A 10,146-nucleotide genomic window follows, 5' to 3' on the forward strand; every position below is an offset into this window, starting at 1 on the left:
TTTTAGGTTAGATCTGAAACAACAAACTCCGAGATGTGGGAGAACGGTTGCACCCAGAGACCACGCGAGGGGGGTGGATGAGTGTTTGCGGGTCCAGTGACAGAACCTGACTGGGAAGATGAGAGCCCTACATGCACTGGCAGCACAGACAGCCGTGGAAACCTTGACAGCTGTGCCTGGCTCCTCTTCAACATTGTGTCCTCCTCCTTTAATTAGAAATCAATTTTTTTTTTTTCTGAAGCAAAACCATCAGAAAAATAATGTATTACCTCTTCTTTGTTGTTGTTCTCGGCTAACGTGGGGATTTCAGACCTTTTGCTCCCTCTTCACACAAGACCCCTCTACCTTCCCTTCAGCGCTGGGTGTTACTGGACAGCGGTTCAGGCAGGGGGACTGGGAAACACCGCAGCTGCCTCAGAGTTGGCAGACAGGTTTCCGACTGTTCAGGCAATCCCACAGGCAAAAGGTGCTGCAGCCACCTTCTCCACTGCTGAAACTCTTTAACACAGTGCAGGCTTAGGATTGACAGCTAAACCATGAATATCCATCCACAACCTTCCAAACTTTCTACCTTATTTTAGTTTACATTTACCCTGTTTATTCTATATGCACTGCCTGAGGCCAGACACCTAATTAGAGATGATGGTCTCCTTTCATTGTCATGTATTTTGCCTCCATTCACAGTCTCTCCTAAAAACTCAGCTAACCCTTTGTTTTCTCTCTATAATTTGTCACTCCGGAGAGCCCAAGTAATAGCAGTCCAGTGCTATGAGGGAAGCAAATACAGATCCCTTCTGCTTTAGTACTTCTGCATATTGCAGGATTTTTCAGCTGCCAGCAAGAGAATTCTCCTCAGTTCATAGATTATGACTTGACTTTTGTAGTATTTTTACATATTTTTCCAGTATAATTCTACTCCAAATCAGTGTACTTTTGACTGAAATAAGAGCCAAACTTCCCTTGTGTAAGAGCCTCTGAATTCATTTACTGGCCCATCTCTGCATGAATCATCAAAACTAGGTTTAAGAATTAAAACAACAGTGATCTGATAAAAGAATGTGCAGCACGATTGCTGTATTTTTAATGATAAATACTTTCCCCATCAGACAAATGACAGAAAGAAAATCTTTCTTGTTCATGAAGACACTAAGTTGCAGGCATTTTCAAGTCAGGACAGTTCAGCATGCTCACACAAGACTTTTTTCGGATGCAACCTAGAGGCAGCCTCAAAAGTTGTTGTTTCCCCATCAATCAAAAAATAATTTCTAGTTTGCTCTTTGCACCTCTCCTGACTAGCACATACCAAGCAAACCACTACAGTGTCATCACCGAGATCTGGAAAATAAATTCTAGCTATTACCATAGATCATGGAATTCAGCTTCCCCTGCAAGACAGAAGAGGGGCTTTAAAGAGATTCTCCAGTGAAGAGGAAAGAGGTGGCAGAGAAACTGAAACAGTAACCAGAACCTGCACAAGAGAAGGTGCCACAAAATACCACATCAGTGCATCATGCCAATTACCCATTTTAAAGCACCGTGGAAAATTGCTAGAGGATTTTCTGGTAAAAATTAGGAATGGATCACTTCCAAGAGGCCCAAAAGCTGGGTCAGTAATCAAAAGAAGATTAAAACCCCTGAACCATCCAGCACACCTCCAGACAAGAAAATGGTGTGTTTTTTCTTTCTTCTGCTGAATGTCTCTATTAGCAACTGGGTTATCAATCACTGAAAATCTTGTCTAGATTTGACTGCACATACTTACTGATTTCTAAAACACTGTGACCTGAAAAAGGGCTGATGTGCATGAAAGATTATTTGTAATTTTCCATTGTATCAACTGGTCTGCTAAAAGATATCGCCTCTTTTTGCCTTTCTAACCTCAAAACCGCCTGCAATATTTAAAAGACAGCTGATCACATGCTAATCTCTGAGCTGTAGAGACCTGCTTGCTCCCTCCCGGCCTCCCTCCCCCAGCCATGTTAACAGCAAGCATACCACCAAAATCCCCATAAAAACAAAACAGCAGAATTCCTCCTCCCATAGAAAAAAAAAACCACAACCCCTCTTTCGACCATTTCTGGCCAATTCGCAGCTCGAGGCAACCTGTGCGGGCTGCGCAGCTCAACGCCCGCTCCCCGACACCTGCGTCCCGGGGTTACCTGCGCCCAGGACCTCCGCCGCGCTGACCCACGCCAAGCGGGGACCCGCCGGCAGCTACCAGGCCCCTCCTGCGCTTCCACCCCTAACACCGCCGATCACCTGGAGCAAAATGCTTGCACGGAGGCGAGCAGGTCACTTTCTAGCCGCCTGCCTTCCTTAGAGCCTGCTGGGTTGTTTTCAAACTCTCCCCTCCCTTTCTCACATGCTGGCCAAGCCCTCCTGTAACACCCAGGGGAGGAATCCATTGGCTGAAGTTCCCCAAAACGCGTGGAGCAGCCCTTCCCCCCGTCCGATTTCTAGTGCACAATAGACACCGCGTGTCTCCAGGCTGCCCTGGCCAGTTTGCTGCCAGCCTTTGCTTTTCATCAAGGTTTATCTGAGCTGTAGCTGGGGGTGACTCACGTAGGTCGTCCGACCTCCAGCAACCAGAGAGAGCAGTGAAAAGCAGAGAGGAGCTGCGTTGGGTTAGAAACGTCGCAGAGCATTTTGGTTGTGCTCCCCACTGCGGATTTTTCAAAGTTTTACTTCCTGTTTTAAATATTTTCGATAGGCAGCATCTGTGCTCCTGACGCCTCAGCAGTGCTGTTTGATTACAACCGAGTCTGTTACTGTGTCACTTGGAATATAAATTTCCACACATAATGCAGACAGCAAAAATGTATCGTATCTGTTAAATCAATCTGCTCTGTTCTTGGCCTTCTGCTTTCTTTTCCTTCAGCCTACTTTTATTTTTGCATCTTCTGCAAAGGTGCCTTCATAAAATGAACTGCAAGCACAGCAATCCCATTCTTCACCAGGCAGCGTCGGCTCCAGCTTGAAAGGATGCTAAAACACGCCTTCGCTTTTTTTAATGGTCAGTAATTAGCATTGCTTTTGAACATCCTCCTGCAGCTCCGTCCATGAGCTGGGAACGGGGCTGCGCTGCAGACCTGTGTGTGCAGCGCCTGTCGAGGCTGGGCACCCTTGGGAGGTGGAGGGGGATCAGCTCACGCTTGCCCGAGCGTGGAAACAAGCGTCACCCACTGCGATGGCTTTGGATAAACACTTTCCCGAACCACAGCTTGCCTGTCTCTGTCATGGCTTTCCAGGACTGGCCCCTCACATTGCACAAAAAGCCTTCCCTCTTCACATTTCTGAGTACACCCTCCTGGCAGAAGCGTTAGAATTGGGTTTGCTTTGTAAAACTGTTCCAGGCATGTCTCCTCTGTGCTGCAGTTGTCATCTGTTCGTTCTTGCCTTAACAAAAGGCAATCACGCATCTGAAAAGACGCTTTACTGGAAAGGGCTGAACTTGTGAAATGTGCAGAAAAATGGGAGTGCTTGATTTAAGAGTTCCAGACAGTGAGTTCATTTAAAAGCTAACAACCAGAAACACAAAATACCACCTTTACCTCGGAATAATTGTACTTTTTTACCGGTCTACTGTGGGAGAAAATGTTAGGGAGCCATTTATTACAAGGTGTGTTATTGCCTTGTAGTTATTATTCGACAAGCTGAGGTCCTGTGACTAATAAATCATGTGCCTGCTTTTTGTGTGTGTATAATCACATGCTCCATATTTATATTGACAGAGGGTTACAGAATATTTACCTTTGTGCATAGGACTGGCAGGAACTTCTATGCTACCAGGTCTCCTATCACAGGCACTATGTGATATAATCCTTTTCATAAACTTAATCAAGTTCTGTCCTCAAAGCGATTTAGTATTTTGCATGCACAACTGCAATGGGGAGGCTATTCCAGAACCACGTTGTCAAATGGTTAGTAACGATCTTATAACCAAAATATCTGATGCCTCTTTTTGATCATTTATTCTGTACCAGCACTGGCCCTTAGCACCATCAGCTCTTCCCTCTCCCTTTCTGGGAGTATTTATGCAGAGAAATCCTCCTGCTCTCAGCATTCGCTTTGCAAAATGAAGCAAGATAGATAGCCTCTCCTCGAGCACACCCCAGCCTTCACTGCAGCCTAGGCTGCACCTTTCCTGCTGCCTTCCAGGACTGCATTTCTCGCTTCATGTTTCCACTGTGTTGGCAAGTCAGTTGTTCAGTGATCGAAGTGTGAGCTGCCAGCTAGCTTGTAGGAAAGGGTTTGGTCATTTGTGCCTATGACCACCACTTTCTGCTGCTGACTGCTTTTGTCTGTGTAATATCTCAAGCCTCCTTTGTCCTGAGGTTGCTTCGTATTTTCTGTCATCAGCAATTTCACCAGTTCTCCACTAACATTAGTGCCAAGCTCATTTACAAAAGCACTTTGCCAGATCTCCAGCAGTGATGTTTAACACTCCCCTGGTAACTGCCCTCCAGCCTGATAGCCGTGCACTGCTCTCACAGCAGGTCTTTATGGGCTTTATACCTTGTGCTAAATCACTTCTCCCTTTTCTTAAGAACTTTCCACATGGCACCGTATGAAATGTGCAATTTAAGTCCAGATAGGTGAGATACACCCCATTTCCTTCACTAAGCAAATGGCTTGCAGCTTGCCTTACCCAAGAAAGATAAATGGGTTTGATAAACCCATTTAATCTCATGCCATTTGCCCCCCTCTCTTTTGCTAGCCTTTCCTTCACCATTTTTTCTGAAGCTTTCCATATACTATTAAGCTGAAACCTTCATGCCTGTTCTTGTCCAGATCAGTTCACTTCTTGTGTACAGGCTCGCTGTGCTCCTGTCCCTGGCTGAGGGACCTGTTAAAGACATTGGGCCAGTTCTTCCAGAGCTCTGGCATGCGGATTAGCCTGTTCCTCTGCCTTCAGTGCAGGAAGGAGCCCTAAGATTTGCTTCTATCCTGGCTGTGAACATTTCCATATCCCCATCCCATTATCCTCATCTGCAGCCACACGATTAACATCCTCAGTGAAAGTTAAGGCAAAGTATGAGTTTGGGTTTTGCACATACCTAATACACATTTACCTCTATCCCATGTAATCTCTCTTTTTCCTTACCTGTTTTCTTCAGCTGTATGCAACCAGGAAAAACACTTTCCCATTTTTATTAATATCCTTTAAAAGACAAAACTCCAACTCACTTTTGAGACATAGTTTTTATACCCGATCGGTTATTTTGCTTTTTAAAATGATTCCTTGTAATGACTGCTCATTCTCAGTATCATTTCTGAGGTTGAAATTCATTCAACTGTAGTCTCTGTCTTCAAGTTGTTCCCCTTGCCTGGGTTTTATCCCTGTTGAAGTTATGCTTAATTAACTAGAGTTTTATCCCCAGTCCTGGAGTCTTATCCCAGTAAAGTTTAGACATGTAAATCCCCGAGCTCCTAAGGAAAACTGACTATATGGATTAGTTCCTGTTATTTATTTGAATACGCCCCTTGGAAGTCTGAAGCTGTATCAGTCATGCCTGCTTGATCACAGGGATATAATATTTTAAGCGGGGTACTGTTTATCATTAAAAAACCTGAAGCATCTCAAGTCTCCCAGAAAAAACTTGACCGAAGTGGATTTTCCTGGTATTTCTAGGGTAAAAATAAGGAACACAGTGGAAGAGCAGAAGTAGATTAGTTGCTCTTTTTAGAAATAATTTTCTTACCTTGAAAATATAACCGTGCAAGTCACCTTTTGTGGTGAACACCAAAAAGGTGTTTTACCTCAGCAGGGCCAGGAGACTCAGCCAAGGCCTTCTCCTGGCCAGTGAGGTCTAGAGATCTACCTGCCTCTCTTCACCCTGTTTCACATCTACTTTGTCTCTGTCTCTCTCCTCTCACTCCTTCTTCAGTCCCTCCTTCTGGCTTTCTTCCCTGCTGACACACTGTCCCAAAGTCCCAGCACTGGACTGAAGTCAGAGAACTGTCGGTGTACAAGGGCTTGATGTTTTCAGCTCTCTTGCTGCAAGGCACGGAGGTTTGGCACCCAGTGCATCCCACAGCACAGCCGGTTGAGCCAGCCAAAGAGCGTAACATCTTAGAAATGTATTTCTGATCTCCTGGCAGGTGTCTGCACGTATATCTAGGCTCCTTGGCAGGCTTGGACCGCCTGGTCTGGAGGGAGTCAGTGCTGCCACACCTTGACTGTAGCCAGGGCTCGGCTAGTGGGAGAGTAGCAGCCTGGCTGCAGTGCTGATATAAGCAAAACCACCTTTGGTCCTCACCAGTTCTTGCATAATGTGTTCCAGGGTATCAAGGTTGAAGTGTCTCTAGAGATGTCCCCTGTCAAGGAAGGTCCTTGTAGTCTTCCCGCATGCGTACGGCCAGCGGGCTGGAGATGGGGGCTGCAGTGGTGATGCTCAGCCCAGGGGCACACCACACCACACCTTGCCCTCCAGACACTCCAGGTCACTGGCTGCCATGGACTCAGCCACACTGTGCCGTGGCAAGCTGGACTGCAGCCTCAGGCACAACAGATCCCACAACAGCCCCTCGGCGGTGTGCACGGGGCTCCTGGGGAAGGAGCAGGGCTTAGGAGCTGTGGGTGCTGCTCCCAGCCAGGCGCTTCCTGAGCACTGCCCGGGCTGGGCTGACCCTCCGAGTGGGCCAAGGGCTTCCCCCATCTCTGCACCCCCCAAGGAGCTGGCCTGGCACAGGAGAAGGTGAGGTGTGTCCTCACGTTGGGGCATGAGCCATGGAGTCAGCACTTCGGGGCCGAGTTCCCACCTCTGACGCTGACTTACTGCATGACCTAAGGCGAGTCACTTAGCTGCTTTCCTCCGTTTCCTGACTCTGCTAAACGTCAGGGATAATAAGTAACTTTGTGTGAGTGCTACGAAGCTTTGAAATCTTTAGATGAAAAGGTGCTGTATAATTGCAAAGCATTTTTAATAATGCTAATCATTTGCTTCACTCTGCATTGCCTGTCAGTCTCAGGCTGGAGCGCTGCAGCAGCCACCAGCATGCAGTCAGTGAGCATCAGGCATTGCTGAAGTGGAGGATTTTCGTTTCCATTTTGACCTCATGCTGGTCCAAACAGGAATCTGAGCTCAGCCCAGGACCTGACAAAAAGCCGCAAACTCCGAACAGCGCCTGGCCCTTGCAGGCAGGAGCTTTCTGGAAAGCAGGGGTATTTGGGGGAAGGGATTTAAACAGCTGTGTTGACAACACAGACAATAGGGATCTGATTCAAGCTGAGGGGGGCTACGTGAAAGGCGGCACGAAGCTGAAATTAAAGCAACAGTGAAGAGCAATGAGAGGGAAGAAAGGAAGATCACTTGGGCTGAAATGCTCCCAGTTTGGAAGCAGCCGCAGCCACGTGTCCCAGGAGGTGCCTGGCTGGCACCAGCCTCCTCTGCATCCCAGAGAGGGCTTTATACTTTTCAATGCACTCTGCCAGAGGTGCAGGGGCTTTCTGGGGCAGAGAGATTGAGTGTGAACATTAATCCGGAGGATTACCAAGGCAGCGCTTTTGTGAAGCACTGCAGCTAGAAAGAGATGAGGTTATCTTCTTTAGTTGGGCCTGCAGAGCTGATGTTTAACCACAATGTTATTTTTATTTGACTCTCTAACACAACAGTAGGTAGTGATGCCTGTAGCTTGCTGCAGTCCAATGCCTCCTTTTCCAAACAGAGGAGACTCTGTGCACTGCTGGCAACTCCTGTGATTTTATCACAACTTTTATGCATTGGGGAATATATCCTAAAATCCCAGCTGCGTGAAACAAGGGAATTGCAATTTTCATTTATAAACAAAGTATGTCCCTAGCCCTCAAGGTTGTGGATGAAAGATTTGAAAACATGAAACTAGTGCAACCTAAACGCTCAAAAACCTGGGAGGTGACTAAAGAGATCCTGAAGTTTGCAGGCTAATAATCAAAAAAAGTTAGGAAAAGAAATAGTTGGCAAACAACTTCTTTGGAAACGGGGCAGGGCTTGGGCTGACTCCTGGCTTTTTGGGACTTGGGGTTGCCAATATGCCTTTGAACTTTGCAGCCATTCATAAATCCTTACATAACAACAGCAGCCGCAACACACTGGAGCTCTAGAAATGCTGACATGAAGAAAGCGGTGGGAAAAGATTATTTTAGCAACCTATGACAACTTACCTTAAAGCACTAATCTTTAAAGATGGAAGACATGGAGCCTCAGCAACCCAAATCCCCTTAGAAAGGAGCATCTTTTTGCTCCAGGAACTCATTTTGCACTGTAGTAAACCTCTTGTAGGTAAAGAGGAATTCAAAGGCTCCACAAGATCATAGAAGGGCATTGAAAGAGGTTGAATACATGTCTTGGTCCCTTGCATGGCAGGAAAATGATTCTTCTTCATTTCAGTGGGTGGTCTTTGCTGAAAGCCTCCAGGACGAAATAAGAGCAGATGTGAGCTTCAAAAACCTTGTAAGCACCGCTCTGCTTTATACTGTCTGCATCTTCAGGCATGTTCACACAATCACAAGCAATCAGGATACCACAGCGGCGCTAGTCATTGTGTATCAGCTGACCCACACTAACTCCGGGTGCACACACCTCCCCTCGTCCTTCTGAGCTAACATCCACTCGCTTAGACCACCTGCATGGTGGTTTAAGCAAACATAATTTACTTCCCACTTTGCTTGGCTGACAAGAAGTAATTCATGAAAGTGAGTTCATGCCATTCCTTGCCACGGTGTGAACATGCCCTGAGTGCAGAGAGATGGAGCAGCTCCCAGGGGGAACGTACCCAAATCGTAATTCTGACAGGTTTCTTTCACTTCAGTTTTTTTTCTCATTTCACCGGGCTGGCATTGCCCAGCGCTTTCTCACACTGCTAGGCACTGCTTGCAGCTGATGCTGTTTTAAACAGGCACTTAACTTACCTTCAGGCTCAAGTAGCCCTCAATTCAACCAGGCTCTCACCACTGGTTTTGGAATCAGACCCCACGGAGGGGGTTTGGGAAGAGACATGCCGATGGCTGAACAGCAGCAGCTCGTGAATCAGCATCTGCCTTTGCAGGAAGAGAAAAGCAGAGGAGCAGGTAACACATAGCTTACGAACATGCAGTCATAGGGACATCAACGTGCTGGTGGGAAATACCCATGAACACAGTCCTACCAATTTATTTCAGAGCTCTTGGGTCCATTTCATACACAGCCTGGCATCAGTCACGCAAGGCACTGCCAGGTCTCCGTGTGCCCCTGCGGCAGCTGGGCTTCCTTCTGTGCCTGGCACAGGAGGTGAACGTCCAATGGCAAATCCCTACCCTGGCACACTAAAATACCCCTTGTCCCCCACCCTCACCCCCAACCAGGCTAATTTCTGAGAGAAAAGGAAGGACAAGGCTTCTGGGATCATTTACAGCATCCTGGCTACCTTGCTGATCTCTTGGCAGACTAATATCTAGCATATCCTGCCTGAGTTAACCTTTCCCAATTACAATCAGATGGAAATAGGCACTGGAATAGCCCAGCTGGAGCGATGCTGATCCCCATTAGCATCAGGACAGACCTGGGCTGCTCTTCCTGTTGGTCTCAGTGCACGTACTTTTTACTCAGCGAAATCTGCTATGAGCATGCCTGTTTAAGGTCTGCCTTGTTTCCAGAGACCCTGCACTTTGTGGCAAGAGCACCTTGGGGAACACCGATACCAGTCCCTGTGTATGTGTCAGTGCAGCCAGTGGCTCAGCAAGCTCGCCACCACAGCTCATACCTAGAGATAGAGTGTTACGGGAAGTAATAGTGAACAGGGTAAATAAAGAGGTTAGAAACTCAAATTGGACACACACCAAAACAATATTACTTGTGATTGTAATGTTGGCGAAGTACGTCCGATTGCCAGTTACTTAATGCTAAAGTCCATGCAAGGCAGCACAAGTCTTGCTCGTGCACACACATGCATGCATGCACGCTACCCTCCAACGTGCCCATGTCTTGGGAGCCGGGACCTCTACAAAGCACTAATAGCACTGCTGTGAAACCAGTTTTAACATCTCAGCAGTGATACAAACAGGCAAATTTTTTCTAGTTTCCCCACCACAGGTGTGCAAAACAACAGTGTGCCTACGCCCCCTGAGCTCAAGGTGAAAGTTTGCTGCCAAGAACACGTTGCTATCTGCCAAAGATAAACTAGCTGCAA

Source organism: Gymnogyps californianus, chromosome 6 (genome assembly GCF_018139145.2).
Source record: "Gymnogyps californianus isolate 813 chromosome 6, ASM1813914v2, whole genome shotgun sequence".
Lineage (NCBI taxonomy): Eukaryota > Metazoa > Chordata > Aves > Accipitriformes > Cathartidae > Gymnogyps > Gymnogyps californianus.